Source organism: Lissotriton vulgaris, chromosome 9 (assembly GCF_964263255.1).
Source record: "Lissotriton vulgaris chromosome 9, aLisVul1.2, whole genome shotgun sequence".
NCBI lineage: Eukaryota > Metazoa > Chordata > Amphibia > Caudata > Salamandridae > Lissotriton > Lissotriton vulgaris.
Genome location: NC_141697.1, coordinates 1,211,936,111 through 1,211,956,446, shown reverse-complemented (window position 1 = coordinate 1,211,956,446; position 20,336 = coordinate 1,211,936,111). Strand labels below are relative to the sequence as shown.

General features: G+C 46.7%; 1 protein-coding gene across 1 annotated transcript in view; it reads right to left on the bottom strand.

The window, feature by feature from the left end:
• RAB7A (RAB7A, member RAS oncogene family) overlaps window positions 1–20,135 on the bottom strand; it is a 147,323-nt gene extending 127,188 nt beyond the window's left edge. The window contains exon 1 of the mRNA XM_086939301.1: window positions 19,951–20,135. The gene's annotated coding sequence lies outside the window, so the exon portion shown is untranslated. The remainder of the gene's footprint in view (window positions 1–19,950) is intronic.
• Between the last annotated feature and the right edge of the window lie 201 nt (window positions 20,136–20,336).

Sequence of the window (20,336 nt, the reverse complement as noted above, 5' to 3'; positions counted from 1 at the left end):
GATCAGAGCAATCACTCTTAACATATTGTTTTTTTTGTGTAGCTACTGTGAATACCCGCGGACACAGTGGGTTATTCCACTAAGCAGACCCTCCAGCTTATCGCGATTTGCAAAAAAATCGCGAAATTTGCATCTTTGTGCAAATGCCGCGATTTTTGGCAAACCGGCCGCGAAATCCGCCGTTTCCATTGGCGCCCACAGGAGCCAATCTCAATCGTGTGTTTCTTCTCTTATTGCCGCCTGCGCTCTGCGCTGCTCTTCCATTCTTCCACTTCCCAGGTTGCCAGGTGTGCTTTGCTTCCCGCCTGCTCCAGGATTTCGCGCCCGAGGGAGGAGAGAGAGGAGAAGAGGAGAGACGAGAAGACGAGAAGAGAAGACGAGAGACACCACCACGGCGACGGCGGACCACGCCACGGACGACGACGGGAGACCCAAGCCAGCAGCAGGAGAGCAGGAGAGTCAGGTAAGCTAGGTACCGGCTTGCACGCGGCGGGCCCCCGGGGGCCATAATTCTTTACTTGTGCTCTGTTGTGGGGGCCCGCCGCACAAGGGGCACGCGGCCGGCCCCCGGGGGCCATAATTCTTTACTTTGCCTTTGTTGTGGGGGCCCGCCGCACATGGGGCACGCGGCGGGCCCCCGGGGGCCATAATTCTTTACTTTGCCTTTGTTGTGGGGGCCCGCCGCACATGGGGCACGCGGCGGGCCCCCGGGGGCCATAATTCTTTACTTGTGCTCTGTTGTGGGGGCCCGCCGCACAAGGGGCACGCGGCCGGCCCCCGGGGGCCATAATTCTTTTCTTGTGCTCTGTTGTGGGGGCCCGCCGCACATGGGGCACGCGGCGGGCCCCCGGGGGCCATAATTCTTTACTTTGCCTTTGTTGTGGGGGCCCGCCGCACATGGGGCACGCGGCAGGCCCCCGGGGGCCATAATTCTTTACTTGGTCTTTGTTGTGGGGGCCCGCCGCACAAGGGGCACGCGGCGGGCCCCCGGGGGCCATAATTCTTTACTTTGCCTTTGTTGTGGGGGCCCGCCGCACATGGGGCACGCGGCGGGCCCCCGGGGGCCATAATTCTTTACTTTGCCTTTGTTGTGGGGGCCCGCCGCACATGGGGCACGCGGCGGGCCCCCGGGGGCCATAATTCTTTACTTGGTCTTTGTTGTGGGGGCCCGCCGCACAAGGGGCACGCGGCGGGCCCCCGGGGGCCATAATTCTTTTCTTGTGCTCTGTTGTGGGGGCCCGCCGCACAAGGGGCACGCGGCGGGCCCCCGGGGGCCATAATTCTTTTCTTGGCCTTTGTTGTGGGGGCCCGCCGCACGCGGCGGGCCCCCGGCCGGGCAAAATTTTGGGCTGGGCATCTGTGGGGAAGTTCATAATTCTTTGTTTTGGTTCTGGGGAATTGTTGTGTTCTCTGCACTGAATTTATGTCCTGAATCTTGACCCTTTGGCCTGATTTTTTTTTACTGTCACTGTACTAGTTTTGTCCTGAATCTTGACCCTTTGGCATTAATTTTTACTTGCCATTGGGCCAGGTGCCGCTGCGCACTGGTAAGTTTGGGGTTGTGGGCACCTGGTGAGTTTCCTAACTCTTTACTTGGTTTCTTTTACAGAGCATCACTGGGAAGGATCTGCTGTTGAAAGAGCCCGAATTGGGTCAGCTGCCGCAGCGCACTGGTAAGTTTGGGGGTGTCCATAAGTTTGGGGTTGTGGGCACCTGTGGGGAATTTCATAATTGTTTGTTTTGGTTCTGGGGAATTGTTGTGTTCTCTGCACTGTACTGAATTTTTATGTCCTGAATCTTGACCCTTTGGCCTGATTTTTTTTTTACTGTCACTGTACTAGTTTTGTCCTGAATCTTGACCCTTTGGCATTAATTTTTACTTGCCATTGGGCCAGGTGCCGCTGCGCACTGGTAAGTTTGGGGTTGTGGGCACCTGGTGAGTTTCCTAACTCTTTACTTGGTTTCTTTTACAGAGCATCACTGGGAAGGATCTGCTGTTGAAAGAGCCCGAATTGGGTCAGCTGCCGCAGCGCACTGGTAAGTTTGGGGTAGTGGGCACCTCAGGAGAATTTCTTATTTGTTTATTTTGGTTTGGGGCAATTGCTGTTTTCTCTGTCTGTTTGCTCAACACCGTTCGGGGACTGGCATTTACCATTGCAGTTATGGCCCATCACGTTTGTCACGTTACTTGTGCTCCAGGGTTGCATGCATTTCTTATCGTTGAGCACCGGCGCTTTCTGAACTTTCCTTTCAACAATTGCCTTTCCCACCTTTGAGGTGCCCTTAGTAATACCAACTATTTTTGTAGGTGACTTAACTGACTGCGCCACAACCGGGAGATCTTCTTTTTTACAAGGGAGCCACAAGCCACCACAAGAAAAGCAGAATGGATAAGTTTGTGCAGCTTGCAAAGGGTGTGAAGCACAGATCACATCTGCCCACCCAGATAACCGCAGCAGACCGGGCCAGAGACTACAGCAATGTGATGCACGCTGATGGTGGGGTGCTATTTTGCAGTGTGTGCAATGTGGCGGTGGACCACATCCGGAAACACACTGTGGATATGCATGTGCGGTCCCAAAAACATTTGAAGCGCTGTTCAGATGATCCTGACCTTCAATCTTCGCCGAAACGTGCACGGCAGATGACAGTGAACTCGCTATTCACCAAGAGTACAGCTGCAGGTGTCGCAAACCACGAAATGATAACTGAGTGGGTTAACGTCTGCACCGCGTTGAACATTCCGCTCAGCAAAACCGACCACCCTGTGTTGCGCAAGTTCCTGCACGAGCGAGTACGGAATGGTGGAGCGATACCTGGGAGTCATCAGCTGCAAGAACGGTATCTCCCAGAGAGATATACAAGTGCCAAGAACGAGCTGAAAGAGCTCTTGGAAGATCAGAAGATCAGCGTTATCTTTGACGAAACACCAGATGTCGAAGGGCGGTGTGTTTTGAATGTGCTAGTTGCAGCAGTCTCTCCGCAGGGTGCTCGTCAGATCCATACCTACCTGTTGGACACAGTCTTCCTATCCCAGTGCAACCATGGGACTGTAGCGCAAGCGGTTGTAAAGGTGCTCACAGAGTACAGCATAGACTTCCAGAACGTTGTTTCCTTCAACACTGACAACGCGGCATACATGCTCAAGGCATTCAACACAGTGTTGAGGAATCTGTACCCAAACTCCATCCACATCACCTGCTTGGCACACATAATGAATCTTGTTGGAGAGTCATTTAGGAAGCCTTTTGTGGAGCTAAATGCTTTCCTGCTGTACTTCTCCCGCATCTTTTACATGGCCGGCAGCAGAAAGAGAAGGTACTTGCACCATCTTGCAGAGAACCATGGGATGAAGGCACGGGTGGCACCTGATCCTTGCAGTACCCGCTGGAATTCCTGGTTTGCCGCTGTCCAGTACCACTGCAAGCACTTTGAGGCCTATGCTGGGTTTGTGGAGTCAGAGATGCAACTCAGCAAGTCTCCCCCAGACTCCCTTGAAAACCTACAGAAGATTTTTAACACCGACCAAAGGGAGTGCATAAAAGTCCAATTGGACATTGTGGCAGAAAAATGCCAAAGCATTTTGAACCTGATGGAGTTATTCCAGAGCCAGACACCAGTGACCATGAAGGTATACGATTATTTGGAGGACCTCCACATGAACCTAACCAACAATTCAGTCCTCACTGTGGAGTCACTAGAGCCATTTCTACGGACCACTGCAGGGGCAAAATTAAGTCTGGCACAGAAAAAAAAAATAACAGCCCAGCTTAATGAAGCTTTTGAACATTCATTAGAAAAGGTGGCCAAATACATGGGGGAGGCCCAGCCAGGCATACAATTCTTAAAACAAGTGCGCATTTTTAACCCTGCGCGGCTCTGCATCCTGCCTAATGACAAGACTGCCTATTCAGCCATCCCTGGTTTCAGCGAAGTTCCCGATCAGGAGCTTCGCCTGTACTTTGAAAATGTAGGGCCAGAAGCAGTGCAGGCGTCTGTTTCTGGACTTATTGACACCGACCTCTTTTGGCGTGGGCTGGCTGACCGCATTCCAGCTCTTTCCCAACTTGCAGCTGTGTACAAAGACTGTGTAACAAGCTCTGCAGATGCTGAAAGGAGCAACAGCATATACAAAATTATTCTCTCTTCCAGACGACGGTCCCTTTCAGAACAATCGATCCGGGCATTATTGTTTTTACATTATAACCAGCAACACAATACTGGTCTAGACTTGGAGTGCTCTGAAGAACTGAACGTACATGCCCAAGATTAACATGCCTTTTACCTAAAACAAATGGGTTGAATTGTAAATAAACAAAATGTGCATAGCTCCATGTTGTCAAATAACTCAAACAGTAAGATATCTGTGTTTGGTGTTGCAAAAAACCCAAAATAAAATGCCGCTAAATGCCGCTAAATTTCCATTTTTGTGCCGCTAAATTTTCATTTTTGTGCCGCTAAATTTGCCAATCCATGCCGCTATATCCTGGGGGGTCTGACTAATAAAAAACATGGGATTGCGCCGCTGTCGTCCGGCGCTTCTTGCTCTCCAATGCCTAGACACTGAATTTAGTGTGAACCCCATAGCTTGTTTCCTAAAGGCTTGCATTAACTATTGCAGAGTTCTTGGTTGATCCAGAGTAACTGTTGCTCTGTTTCTTTAAATAACCTTAAATTTCTTGAACCTGTGGCTGGTTAGCACTAGCCCCCTATGTAGCTAGAAGATTGCATTTAATTGATTTACATTATATGTACATTGATATCCTTAATGCACTTTTCTCAAATATGCTGCTATTTGTAAACTCTGCTGCTAGTCTAAATAAACCTTGCTGTAATATTACATAAACTGGCTCTCGTGTATAATTTTTATTCTGTCTGTCCACTTGTTGTATCTATTATATTATACTATGGGTATTAGTGCACATGCTGTGAAATTTTTAAATGTTTTTAACTGTATATTTTATTTCTTAAACTTTGTGTACTTTTAATGGAATATTTTATATCCGAATAAAGTTTTATCAAAGTCAAAGTCATTGCTTTGCTAAGAAATCCTACAAGAAAAAAAGCTGCAAATACAACTGCGTTATCATGACAACCAAGTAAAACAAATGTGCAAGGATGGTTTGTGAGGAGCAATGTGTCTTTACCAAATACCATTCTTAAAATACTTTGTAAACAATTAAAAACAAGCATTTACAATGCAATGGTCTCAGCATTATTAAAGGTAGAGCTATTGGCATTGCTCATGACTTTTTTTATTTTAAATCATAAATAAATGGCATGGTCATTTACAATGCCAATAACTTAATCGCTTGCAAATGCATGACCTATTGCATTTTCACCCACAGAGCCACCCACACAGAGCCACCCACAGACAGAGCCGAGTCCTCGACTTAAAAACGGAGGCAACAGGCGAGTTCCAGGGGCCGTGTTTGGATAAGCGAAAACACACCCGTGTGTGACGCTGACCTCCTGAGCAGGGCCACGGAGCAGCTACTTGGGGGGGAAAGAGGAAAGGCCACCCTAGAGGCACCCTGATAGATGCAGGCGCTATACCGATGTGAATAGCACAAGGCGGCCCGGCTCCTCAACTCACGGGACGATCTGCTAGGCGATATACCGTCGAGACCTCGCTATACCATGTGAATGACACACGGGTCCGTCTCATCACACACCTGATGATCTACTAGGCGCTATACCATGTGAAGGACACACGGCGGTCATCAGTATACACCGGATGATCTGCTAGGCGCTATACCATGTGAAGGACACGGCACTCCTCAGTATACACCGGGTGATCTGCTATGCAGACGAGGTGGCGTTGTACCGATGTGAATATGACATGCCATGCTGTGTTGTGGCAGTGCCACGCCAGGAGAGAGGCCCGAGGGCTGGGCCGGGCCTGGCTCTCTGCCACCGAAGCCGGCCCCGGTACTCGCCCCCTCTCCCGCGGTCCCCTGTTTCCTTGCACGCTCCTGTGCGCACCCATGCATAGAGGGCTGCCGTGCTGCGCGCCAGTCTCTGCTCCCTGGTTTAGGGGCTCTGGACCTGCAAGAAGGGGGTGAGAGGGCAAGTTCATCATCTCTGCCTCTTCTCCCGTCGCAACTCTTGGGGCCTCAAGCGGTTGTGCACAGTGAGCTGTGCCTTTCTAGATTGAAAGAGCGCCCAACTACGCGCGACCATAAGCGCAGTAAGCCCCAATGCCGCGTAAAGATCAGGTTACATTTACGCAGGTTCGATAACTCCCGAATCACTGTTTCGCGAGGAGTTCACGGAGAATCCAATAAAGTATCACAACTTCCCGCCTCCTCACAGTTTTTTAGTTTTCACTTATGCTTTTTTTTCTCTTCAAAACCTCGCTCTGTTTTCACGTCTAAAATCACTCCCATCCATTCCTGAAGTGCTTAGTAAACGAGAGCAGGTTCCTGCCCCCTGGCACACACCGCGCGCTCTCAGAGTTAGCTGCATACCTCGAGGGTAATAAGCATGTTAAAGTTTCCAAAAGCTCCTCTAATTTAGTTTCTGTTTCCATTAGATGCCGGGTCACTTAAGGTGTCCGCGAAGTGAGAGAAAAAAACGGCACCAAAAAAATGGCGGCAGCAAGCTTCCAAAAATTTCGGATTTGGGGGTGTGTTTTTGGGTTCTGGGTGACGTCACAGGGTTAAAGAACGAAAAAAAAAAACAAGCCCCGAATCTGAAAGAGACGGGGCTTTATTGGAGTGACTCCCTTCTCCTCAAACAGCTGGCCTCCGTTTAGGAAGCCAGCCAATGGAGGAGAGAGGCGGGTTCAAAGCCCCTAACTCCAAAACCTTAATTCTTCGGGACTCTGCCCCCTCACTGCTTCGCAGTGAGAGCTACGTCCCTCGACCTAAACACAGAACACCTAGTCTGTCTGTCCGAGGCTGCCTATCCTGCCTCGCTCTGAAGCAGGAGATGGAAGCCAGGCAGTAATTCAAATTCCTGCAATGCGACTTGGCTTTCCTTTCTAAAGCCCTTCATTGCCATTGTAGTTTTTAGTGGGAGCCACTGTTGCAAAATGCATCCCTATGTGGGGTCATTTAAAAGCACAGAACCCACTCTTACCTATTCGTCACACGGTAAGACTGGATGCCAGCATGTGTGATTTGGCGCTTTGCCCTCAGTAATGTTAAGTGTTATAATGCTAACCTTGTGTTATGTATTTTGTGCTGAAACCCCCTGGTCACAATAAACGTCCTCCAATGTGACAACATAGGCCATGGCAGAAGATCACTGGCCCCTTTGGAAGTGGAGCTGCTGTATTTGTTCTCAAACTAAACAAGCAAAAAAACGAGCATTTTCCCCACTCTTGCGAAGGTCCTCCAAATATCAGTGTTGGCACAAAGGGAGAAATATGTACTTCTAGTAAAGACAGTTAAATACTGTACGGCATTGAAACAGGCCCCATCTTCATGCCTTTAACATTAATGCCAGAAACATGGATAGATTTACGAATAATGAATGTTAAAAACGTTATGGTAATGCAAGTCAGTAATTTACATTCTCCGATTTCACGTTTTACTCAATCTTGCATTCCAAAGAGTGTTCGCTATTTCATTTTGTTGTGTTTCTGTATTTGTGTGCATCTTATTATTCTTGTATAGTGCATACTTTGAGTTGTGCCAGATGTTGGAGGTGCTTCGTTTGAGAGCTCTGGCGCCAAGGCTGTAAGCAAAGCGAAGTGGCTGCCAGTGGGTTGGCCACTCTACAGAGCACACGAATGGTAATGTAGTCCCAGTTGCAAATGGAATTCTGTGCAAATAACTGACGGGGGTACACATGCCACAATAGTTAGAGCAAAAGTTTTTTTTTTTTAAATTACGTGTTTAAATGAGTGCAGTGTATGTTTGAATGTGAAGTGAGGGAGATGCGAGAGTGCCTTTGGGGGGTGAGGGGGTAAGTTGTAAAACGAGGGTGCTAAAGAGAAAAAGTGATGAGGTTGAAGATGAGCAGATGTACCAGGGACTGTATTACATTAAGTGCCCTGGGGAGCAACAGGCGTTTGTGCATACTTTGTGCACCCCTGGGGCACTTTGGTATTACAGCAGGGCGTGCAGACACTTGTGTGGACCGCTTCTGTAATACCGAAAGTGCTGGAGCACAATAAGCACCAAAAAATCTTCAAGGAGGCATTCCCTCAATTGCATGGGGGCGTGCCCCATGCAAATGAGGAAATCCCCATGCCTCATTTGCCACCCACGCTGTATTACCGATGCGAGACAGAGGCAAAGAAGCTGTCAGGTAGCGCACTGACAGTGGGCCACCTAAAAGATGACACACTGTCAGTGTACCTCCTGCAAGCAGCCCTATAGACCCCAATAGAACCCCCATAAACCTGTCTTTCTCGCCAATGAATTTGCTTTAAAATGCACTGGTATTGCAGGACTACAGGCATTCACTGCAACATTTCCCTGGCAAACCAAAATCCTGTAATACTAACCATTAGAGAAATGTAACAAATATTGAGCAAGTGTGTTACAAAATTCTAATATCTTCACATCATTCATCAGACTTATAGGCTGCAATGTGATACCGGTGTGGTATTTGCATCAATACTTCGCCTTTTAAGTTTAGGAGAAAAAAAATGTGCATCTATATTAATTTTGAGTCAAAAAACGCTAGAGGTACATTTGCTTGAACAGCAAAATGCCAATGTTCTGACCAGTGGAAGGAATTAGAGATTCGGATTGATGCAGAGAAATATTTGATCACAGAAAACGTTACTAGCATGGGGTTTACTATGTGACAATAACCATGCATAACTTAACTGAAACTGTCCCTCATACCTACTATAATCGAGTCCTCTTCATTGTAGGTAAAATGATATACTAAACTGCCAATAGCCCGAGGTGAGACAAATATACACAATTAGGTTAAGCCAATAGCCCCAATAGGAATACTTTAAAGAATTGGTAGCAATACGGAGATTCGCTGTCATTCCTGTGCTAAAAATGCTCTCGACTTAAGAAATTCTCAGTGGGAAGCCTTGCTAAGGAACCATATTCAAATATGGTCAGTGAAAAATATGTAAATCCACAAAAGGTTACAAAAGATACAAGCCCCTTCTTGATTCTTTTAAAACCTAGCCTACATTTTGCGGCTATACCTTTCACACTTGCTTCTTTATTGACAAGTATTTTGAGGGGAGTTCTTTTATTGTCCCAGGCACATATTTCCTTTGAAATTCAGAAATCACTACTGATTAAGTGAACACACAAGAGATGACAGCCTGAATAATTCACCTAACACACACTACTGCCATTTTAAAAACATCACAGTAAAGGGCGATTGTGGGAAATTCTCTTCCCTCCCTATGCAATGACAGAATCGCTCAATTCATGGACGCTAAGTCATGTGTTTCATCAGCGGCTTTAGTCACGAGGGTGAATTCCTTTCCAAGCAGTCCGACAATGAAGCACGGACAGATATTCCAAATCTCTGCAAGACCAGAACTTCCACTACACAAAAATCTCCACCTCACTCGCCCTTTAGTTTGACTCACAAAGCAAACAGGAGAGTACCCGTACAGATATGAAAGTGTTACTAATGGGTCATCAAAATCCCAAAGGCAACAGTAGTATATTTTTAATCCAAAACGCAAAATCCATGCCTCAAGTTCTTTTATGATCACGGTTACTTGGTCTACATTTTAGCCTATGTAAACAAATGGCCATTATTACATCTTTATGTGATATGGTGTAAAACATTTTAGGTCGAGCCTGTCTGATTTCAAAATATCTATTGTGAGATTACCAAGAACTTGGAGTGGGCTTAAAGCCCAGCCACAGCTTCCCATTGGCAGTTACTCATTTACTTTTTTTTTACAAGATTACTTCCATTATCAATATTGTGACTGGCACTTCCCTGGAGCAGAATTTCTTCGTAGGAGTCCTACACTGCTAACTTGTAAGGAACTACTTACTTCTTTTACTTCCTCATGCACGCTAGCGGAATTCCGCTCGTACGCTGAGATTTTTAAAAGCTCATGTTACGTGACGAGCTGGGCTCGTCATCAGCGTTCGAGGAGGCTACGCCATGACGAGCCCAGCTCGTCATCAGCGTGGAAGGGGTTAAGCACTTAGACAGCAGTTGTGTTTTCCAGCTGTCCCCCTCTTGTGCATCTCCTGTCAACAACTCCTTGTTACCCTGTCGTCTGTGTGCTTCTCCTCCCCCCTCACGATCCATCTCTCCATGTTACTCTCGTCTGTGTGCTCCTCTTCTCCGGCACTACGCATGTGTTTCGCCCGTATGTTTCCCTCTTTGCCCCCGTTTTGTTCTCACACTTGTCATATGCCCTCTTGCTGCTCCCTCAATTTTGTGCCTCTTCCCCTCCGTCGACTGCACTTCCATTCCTTCATTAGGTTTGCAGTTTCTTTAGGGTCATCAACACACCCCTGGAGTCAGCGGTTTGGTAGTCACGGCATTCTGTATTAGAGTCATGTGGCAATGACCAGAATCATACTCCGCCTGTTCTACCAGTAACTGTGGTATTTGCTCCATTACACATGGCTGCACATCCACTTACAGATTAAAAACAAGGACAAAACGAATGACTAATTGACAGCCTATTTCTTTAATGCCAATGATCCCATCAATTACATGATTCATATTACAGGACAAATTAAAACAATGACATCACGTGTGAACATGACCATTTACTTCTATTCATTTCAATGGTCTGACCCGTACCAATCTGCCTAGGTACGGAAATGATCACTTAAACATCAATGGTAATACATGCATTCTGCATCCAAGTGGGAAGCCGCACACTACACGATCCCCCAGATTAAATCTGATTGAGGTGTTGCCCTTCACACCTCCTCCTTTCGAGGCCATATTATCTGCAACAAATACAGCAACACAGAACTGTTGGCGCTTCGAAAAGACAGGGAACGGCAGAATTGAAAGAAAGAAGGCTAAAGGGCTCACAAGTAGAAAGATAAGATTACAGAGGGCTCAACACTGCAAAACAGAGTAAACCAAATACCTTTAACATAACTCAAAGTAATTAAAAACAAAGCGTATGGTGCGACCAGCGTTCACCGAGTCATTACTTCTTAGGTCTCGGGTAGACAGTACACGTGCTGTCTCTACGAGACATTTGCTTAGTTAGTGGGCTACAGTCCACCTACAGATTTACCTTTTGTCCGCTGCAAAGTTGCTCTCATATCCTTAGTTGAAGTGTGTCACTGCATGCATGCACCATGCCTAGTCTGGTTTTGCCCTCCCCTAAACCATGGACCAAAGATGTGTCCATCTACTGCTTCAGTTTTTGGAGCTCGTTTGTGTCCAAGCACTCCGAGGGCTCATGCTTTCAGACGTCCCTTGCCCCTCCCACCCCCATTTATGTTGCTTACTTTCAAAACTTTGTAAACAATTACAAAAAAAATGCGAGAAATTAAAATGCCTGTGCCAGCAAATTAAACGTATCAAAGAGCACACATTGCTTCTAATCTAACAACAAATTACTTGAGTGCAATCCCCAAAACCTAATGGCAACACAAATGGAAAATGCTATGTCCTTGATAAATAGCCCACCCATGCAAATGAAAACCATGAAAACCAACAGCTGAAGGGTTCCACAGCTAAGACCTGTATAGCTATGGTTGCATACATGCCCTACCATAGAGTTCCCCACTCCACGTTCTGTAGGTTTCTGGATATTTGCCGCAGCACATACACAACACTCTTGCATGTGTGCTATTTGTTTTCTACAAGGGTCTACATGCCCCATCCCATTGCTTTTTTCCCCCTCTCAATCCTACCAGTTTCTTTAACAACCCCGACTCATACCCCCAACCCTTGCTAGTGTTCAGCTTGTTCCTTGTTGATCATACTCCCCTGCACTTCGCATCCACAAGTAAATGACAGCCTGCGTCCTACTTTTGTGTGCTTTAAATTGAGAGTAGTACTTTGCAAGTTTCAACACCAATTTGAGCGTAGGCTACGCTGAGCCTATGGCATCCTCGCCTCCCAGACTTCAGTAGGGTGGCGTGTCATGCTACAATCAGCAGTCTCCTCCAAACAGCTGCCATGAACTTAAGGGGGAGCTGTTTACGACACTTGTTCCAAGTGGCCCCTTGCATAGAAGGCCCAAGGCACAAAAGTGCAAAGTGTAAATACAGAAGCAACCAAGAATGGGAACAACAAGGGTAAACGGCCACAGCTCTGTAAAAAGCCCTTGTTTTAATTGGACACTTTTTGCGGTCCGTTACGTTTTGGGTCGAGCCTGGGAAGCACATACGCCGCTCTGCAAGGCATGCTGTATTAGGATATGCACTTGAAGCTCCACCCACTCTCCATCCATAGTTTATTGGTTTGTGGTATTGCCTTTTGTAAATGTTGGATTGGTTATTAGGCTCATTAGTCCCTCCCGAGTACCACCCGGTCTTCTGTTACCTCCCATGAGGACTGGCCCTTTCACTAGTGTCCCAACCCGGGAGCTTTCATTAGCAGTCGCGAGAACTATTTACTTTATTAATGTACACTGCACTAATGGGACACCAGCTTCAGCAATGGCGGCTGCTTCCGATCACACTTTGCACTTTTATTTCTCAGAGAAGCAACCTCAGCAATGGTGCTGCTTGTCTTTCTCCAAGATGTGGTTTAATAGATCCCGGCAGGATATAATTATCCTCCCCAAAATGAGAGGAACCAGGAGCTTTTGAATAGGTCCAACACACGTACTCACTAATAACAATAGTTTAAATATAAGAGTGTGCAGTTCCTAAGGGAGGTAGTGGTAGTCAGGTCTGTGGAATAACCTCCAAATGAAGGAAGTGCCCTCACACACCCCGAAAGGGGCCATTCTTGATCATTTGGGCATGCTCCACGTCGGGCCGGCGCTGCAATGCCTGAGGAAGGACAAACAATGAGCGATTTTCCTCGAAACGAGAGCACGAGCAGTTTAACACAGAAGAGGAGAAGCTAAGAGAGGTGTAGTTTAACTGCCAGGCTGCCGGCTTTGGAGCAGGGGAATCAAGTTTGAGTCTCAGCACCGGCTCAAAATCCTGCGATTCCCGGCAAATCACTTAATCTCCCCGTGCTTACCAAAAAAAAAAAAAAAAGCATTTGCAATGCAATAGGTCTCACATTTGCAAGAATTTGAGCTATTGGCATTGTAAAAGAAAAGGCCTATTATTTATGTGTTTGAAAAAGCCTGCAATAATAAAAGGCATGGTCATTTACAACACCAATAGGTCAAACTTTAGAAAATGCGAGACCTATTGCATTGCAAATACTTGTTTCTTTCCCACTCATGTTCCTTCTGGTCTTACTTTTTTCCCCAGGTTGGTTTTATTTGCCTGAGCACCAGGTTCACCGAGAGTGATCAGACTGACCATCCACACCGAGGACTCAACTTTTTAAGGATCCATGCATATGATGGGGGGGGGAGGGGGGAGGGGGGAGCTACGCTAGCAACCAAGATGACCGCTTCGGCTCCCGGCTCCGCCGACCTCCGTATCCTGCCAGAAGATCCTGTCGATAATCCTGATTTTACGCCCGACCTCTTAATAGATGAACCGACGCTCACTCAGATGGTACAATTCTGAAGATTTAATTTGCTAGGATGGTGGAGCTGCGTTGAGTTGAAGTTTGCGGCCTAATCCAGCAGGAGAGTCGGGCCTCGGGTTTTGAACTGGCCGTGTCGTAGTTGAACAACATTGGCCATGAGTGGCAGTCAGGGTCCGGTCCACCGTAGTGGAGGTTTTTTCTTTGCCCGATCTTGACGGCGCTCATTTTGCCTGATCAACATTGAGGGAGGAGTGACGTGGCACGACCGTTGCCGTTGGTGGAGGTCCCTGGCCCGCACACCTGGTTTCGGTGAGTCTGGTTCTTCGCTCTCGAAGCGAGGTACATATCGTCGCCCTAGAAACTGATCGGTCCCCTCCGATGCAGTCTGTCCCGCTCCTGTCTGTCACCCCGAAGAAGCCGGCTCCCTGGGGGAAGTAGACATGATTGTTGCTGAGCGTGGAGAATTGGACCGGGCGGAGAGTGAGCTGTCGCTAAAGACAATATTGGCAGCCATCGGGGCGTTTCATTCCCATGTGGATGCCCCGATTCACAAAATGATGACGGGCTCATCGGCGATTGAGTGCGTGGAACCGGACCCGGTTACATCAAGTATTTCCACAAGCTACGATTTCAACTACAACCATCTTGACTCTGAACGAGGACCCCGTGCGACTAGAGGTGCAACAGCCCGTGGTTGGTCTCCTGGAAAATCCTGAACCCAGTGTATCGGACATATTGGCGTACCTATCATCATCGCTGACTGAGAGAATCGATTTGCGTCCCCTACCCGGATAATCCTGTGGGTGATTGTCCTTGGACTTCTGCACTATCCTTTCATTCTTTGGTAACTTTCCGATCATGGGAAAAACTGCATTGGGACTATCCGTCCATGAAGGAGTGTTCCTGCACTGCTGAAGCTCTTGGCAACTTTCTGACTTTACATTGTATTGTACTGCACCTATTCATAATCTTTTTTCACTTCGATTCTCCTGCTGAAGTAATTGGAGGGGTTCGCATAATGATTCGGAGGGGCCAGGGCTGAGAATGTTCGACTGTAGTTGGTATTAAGGCCTTACTGGAAGTAGATTTTGCTGCCGTTAGTCTTGCGGGAGGTTGGGCGGTACATCAAGGCTCCCCCTACTTTATCTCTTGTTGATTACAAACATTATTGACTTTTTATCATAGGGGGTGCTGGGAGCTTATGTTGGAAGTGCCCTCCCCCACGGTTTTTCTTCTCTCTACTTTTAGAATTAGTTAGGGCGACAGGCACACTGCTAGTGGGGGTTAAGCGATAACCGTTGCAGGGTGGGTTTTTTGTTTTCTTTTTGTTGTCGCTCATATGGTTTCCCTTTTTTCCCCATTCTCTTTTTAGTCTCTTCATACTAGCAATATTGGCGAAATATCCTGATTTGTTTTTAAATTCTAGTGTCTGGTTGTCATGATTCTTCTGCTGTTTTGATACTATGGGTGGGAGGGTCTTGAGGGTCCGCATTTAAACTGTTTATCGATTGTAATGTTGCAAGTCTTATTCCGTATTCATTGGAGCTGGCCTCTCAGAGATTCTTCTTTTGTTCCACGTCTATACTGCTATTGTTCCTGTTCACCCCATTATCAGCATATGTATGTCAGGCACCGGATAAGTCTATTCCTTTTTTCTTGTTTAAAATAATAAAAAGTTTTTTTTTAAAAGGATCCATGCATGAGTAGCAAACACAGACCAGTTTTATTTTTCGATTCAGTCTTATGCTTGTAGTTCCCAGTTTATAACTGAATAAAGAAAGAAGCATGGCTGTTGCTCAACATGGCTGATGCTGCTATACAACATTGATAAAAGACAGTGACAAAACCAATAGCACTCGCATTGCCAAGACCACTGGCTTTGCCACAGCTTTCTTTGTTTACTTCAAGTCATGTTGCAACTGCAGCCTGAGCTGGTGTGCAGAGCCAAATAGTAGCTATTAATGTTTAATAGGGCTGTGGCGTTACGACCAGGACTGACACCTGAGGACCTAAGGAACCAGGTTTGAGTCTTGACGACTGCACAGCATTCTGAGATTCTGGGCAAATCCTGCACGTGCCTATAAAGTAAACAATAAATGTGTTTTTGTGAAAAGTAAATGAGGCTCATGTAAAGAGTGACAATACCTTTGGGTCGAGATTACGCTATATAAACATTCCAAGAATAAAAAAAAAGAAAAAAGAAAGAGTGAGGGGGGTGGGAAACAATGGTGACAGGCGATTGGGTTAAAAAGAACGATGGTTGGTGAAAAGTACATCAAAAAAAGTGTACTTTAAGAGGCAGTGTCCAGTGGAAGGACGCTGGACAAAGGTAGCAGGACAACCACAAGGAAACGAGAGTAAGGTGGGACCCAACCGATGGTAAGTACTGTGTGGGCTTATGCACTGGTGACTTATCTTTACCAGACCTGCTCTTCACCTCACTCCTTGTAATGCTCTGCCAAAATGTCATACGTTTACACCACACACACTTTACGCCTAGCCAAGGGAGGCAAGAATGAAGACCAGACATTCACAGGATGGAAACCATTGAAGCCTGCAGAATTACAAAGTGGATCCAAATAGGCACCTAAAAGAAACAGGATTAGTCCAATTCTGGTATATAGATGAAAGACTAGTGTACACCAGACGTGCAATTCATTCAAGGGCATCCAGGTTTGAACAAACGGAAGATCACCCAAATGAACTTAGACACCATTTTAAAAGTTGGGTGTAGTCTCATAGAGAAGAATATTACACAGAAAAGTGCTAGATCTGTTGACGACTCAACAGCATATCTAAATCCCATGCCAACATACATGCTTGATCAAAAGAAGACCACTTTGGTCAACAGGGCCTGCACTATAACAAGTCACCAGAAGAGTACCCTGCAGCAACATGAACACATTAAATCATTAAAGACTGCTATAAGCAGACAAAACTACCTCCGCCTCTTGCCTGCGCTGATCATTATTAGTAGCCAACGTTAACTACATCCTGTAGAGCAGCCCATCTCAGTATGCTTCATGGGAGAAAGTTTATCAAGACAAGCAACTGGGACTACTTGCCTCTACTGCCTACTTGGGATGTATGCACTATTTAAATGCCCAATAAAAAACGCAGGGAGAAGACTCACTATCTCGATTTGAGTCTACCGTTGGTAAAGCAAGCAATAACTTACTAGTGGAAGACTGCCTCAGCCCCTTCACTTGAATTCTGAAGCACGGTACTGCAATCGATGTAGGTGGATAGCAAACCCATTCATATGGAAGTGCGAAAGGTCTGTGCAAACTCCAAATAGCTGACTGGGACAATTTCTGGACGGCCTGAGGGGAGTGGACCAAGGACAACATATTGCTCCTTTAAACTGGAACTTCTGAGTTGGGTACTCCTATACTATGATGGGCCATCATGCTGGCGATCATGGTCTATCCGCCTTTGAGAGGCTCAAGGTTCATAGGTAGATGCTACTGGTGTGGCTGGGGGCTGTATTGGTGAAAGGGGGGGGGGGTCATTCATCTCCTGGATAATGTGTAGATAATGGTGACGGTGGTTATTTGGATAGGTTAACTGGCAAGTTAAGAACCACAGGAATCAACACACTCAAGGAGCAAAATTACTTGCCTTACATTTAGTGTACAGCGCGATTGTGGCACCCATTTTGGTTAATTTCTGAGCTTCTCTAGGAGAGATGGGGCAGGCCCTGTAGTCACAGTCAGTGAGGGAAAACACACTTCATTTGCACCTATCTGTCCCCGCCACTCCAGGCTTGTGCATGCATTTCACTGACACCGGGGCTATTACACAATATATGTCCTGATGAAAGCCCAGGACAATGTGGATCAGTCGAAGGGGCTTAAACATGTTGACTGCTTGAGGGAGGGTCTTAGGACCCTAATATCCTAATGTACCTCCCCACGTATTTCTTCTTAACTCATACCCACTTTCACTACTAATAAAGGGATATCTTAGTGAGAGAGGTATTTTTAATATGTAGCTCCCCGGTAGGATCTATCCAAGTGCTCCTGGAATATCGAAAGAGCCCACCCTGGCTTTTAGGGGTTGGGCTTGGGCCCGATGATGAAGTTTGCCACTATTAGAGTGTGTGAGGATCACAAAGAAAATCATTTTTTTCTTTAATTGATACATCTACAATGTGGTCCCTGTGAAGAAGTCCAGGAGTTTTTTTTTAGCATAGGGATACTTTAGTTTTGAGTGTTAATTGTTCTTGGACAACCTGACCAGCTTTTACCACAACACATTTGTCCACCCAAAAAGATTTAATTTTACAAACATGCAAGTACGTTGGAATTTGTAAACTATAATTTATATTGACTGAGAAGTGACAGACAGATATTAAATATCTGTAGATTATATTGTCGAGAAGTTTGGAAATGGGGGTAACCCTCAAGTGATTTGCTGGATACTGGTCATGTTTTCAATGCTCCAACTAAAGCTGCCTGCCCAGGTCTCTTTTGAACGCCCAAACGTAAACATATATATTTTTTTAAAAATACAGAGCATTTTAGCATAGGCGAGCCACTCCTTGTGAAGGGTTTAAGCTTGAAAAATTACCCCTGACCAAAAAGGAACACATTGACTTCATGACAACGCACTGTCACATTCTTTACAGCAAGCTACAACATAAGACCAATAAGTAGTGGGAGGTCACATAATAAATAGATGCACTAATAGAAAGGCTAGCAGCAAAATACAAACCGTTCCTAAGATCACGGATCAATACGAGTGATTACGTCCGAAAAAGACAACCGAAAAAAATACTAATTTTAGGATGAAAAATTATATATACGAAACAAAAGCAACTGTCCTAGACATGTAACTGTGCGTGTTATGCACTGCCTTTCTCGGTCAGTTGGCGTGGAGTTGGGATCGGGGAGAGGAAGACCGTAAAGAAAGATAAAGGTTCTGACAGCCACGAGCGTGTTCGGAGAATCATGGAGTGCTGTCAAATCCGTGCCATATAAAGATGCGACCCCATAGTCAGAAACGGACATGTTACTGACCCTTCCGACGAAGAGGAGTGAAACAGTAAAAACAAATATCGAAAGCATTAAGGTAGCGTGTCAGGGCCCAGCGCAGTCTAACACAAAATTCAAAATTACCTCCACACAATACAAGAGGTATTTGGCAATGAACGAAAACACCAACGGTAGGGTAGGGATCTGCTTGGAAGTCACATCCGGTGCACGAAATTTCCAAAAAGTACAAGAGATAAGCAAAATCCACCACTCCACAATATTTAAAGATGAGCCGTAGTGTTATAAACATGAACTAACAAGTTCACGTGGACCTAGTTTACAATTCCAATTTATTGTGTGCCAAACCATTTCTTTTTATATGACTAAAGGCGGTGTAAACCCAATCAAAAAGTACATCCATGTGTACTTACAGTTAGGTGTGAGCTTACTAGATTACTTGCTAACACAAATCAGGGCATATAACGCACCTAATGAGAGGCGCTTAACGAAAATGACCGAGAGCCTTGCGGAAGATCTTAGAATACAGCATAAACAATATATGCATATTACTTGTGTTAGGTACTGGAAACGCAACTGCATTCGCCTTTTACGTAAGGATATTTACAGTTTGAGTTTAATTAAATGAACATGTACCTGTGGGGTAAACAAGTGGGCTTTTACTGGGTAGTTTATAGCGTCTACACATGGCTCAAAACCACAATATTGTTCTCATAAATACCAGCGACAGGCTGAGCGCTCCTCCCACGAACACCTGACTGACTGTTCAAAAACACTCCACTATAAAGTAATGTGCTCAAGCGTTCAGGCAAGTCGAAGTAAAAGTAATTCGATAAAATGAAACTAAGAAAGGTGAGCATCTATGTGGGGGCAGGAATTGTACCTGGGCAGCGCCATCGCAACACCACATAGAAGCAAGGAAATTAGAGCATCGGTGGTGAGGGAAGTACAGAGACCCCTAGTTTCTCCTACTGTCAGTAAATGGACGAGTGTGATAGCTTCCCCAAAGACAGAGGGTCTGGTCGCTCTTCTGCCTCCAGATCTGACAGCTGCCCACTCACCGGTTTCTCTGTGCCTGTAGAGCACAATGCTGGCATCATCAGGGAGGGCCGAAGCCCTCTTTCTCTTTCCTTGGCAGGCCCGCAGCATCTCTTCCACCCCCTCAGTGGGGGCGGAATAACCGATATTGCCCTGCCAGGGGACACGTCTAAGAGGCCGGGCTTGCTCTTCTCTGCACATAGCCTGCGGGCAGGGCTGCGTCTGCACTGCTTCCTCGACACCAGGCCCCGTGCCTGTGCTTTCCCCCCCACCCCCGGGAAGTGCCGCGTCCACACCGCCTGACCTGTCACCAGGCCCGCAGGCTGCGCCTCCCGTGTTGTCAGGACCCCAGACTTCCCGGTGACTTGCGCTGCTGACCACTCACCCCTCGCGCGAGGCAGACGCCGCTGCTTCCCCTCGGTGACGCTGAGGTGGCTGCTCGGGTGCCGCCGGGCCTGCGCTGGCTGCTGGGGAGGTGCTCGGCTTCTTTCCACCCGTCCTCCTGGCTCCCTTCTTTATGACAACAGCAGTCGCTTTCACTTCCTCTAACAGAGGCTCCCCTCCTTGCCTGACCGGAAGTGACGCGCGGGCACGGGACCCAGGCTCTCATCCCGAGCGCCGTGCGCAGTGACGTCACAGGCTGAGGAAAACGCCCTGTGGGAAGGCTGTGCGCATGGTAGAACTAGAGAGCAGACTGCGCCCGCGAACAGCACCCCTGTGGAACAAGAGAAAAGACCGAACATGGAAGGAAGACTGCAATGAGTGTGGAAG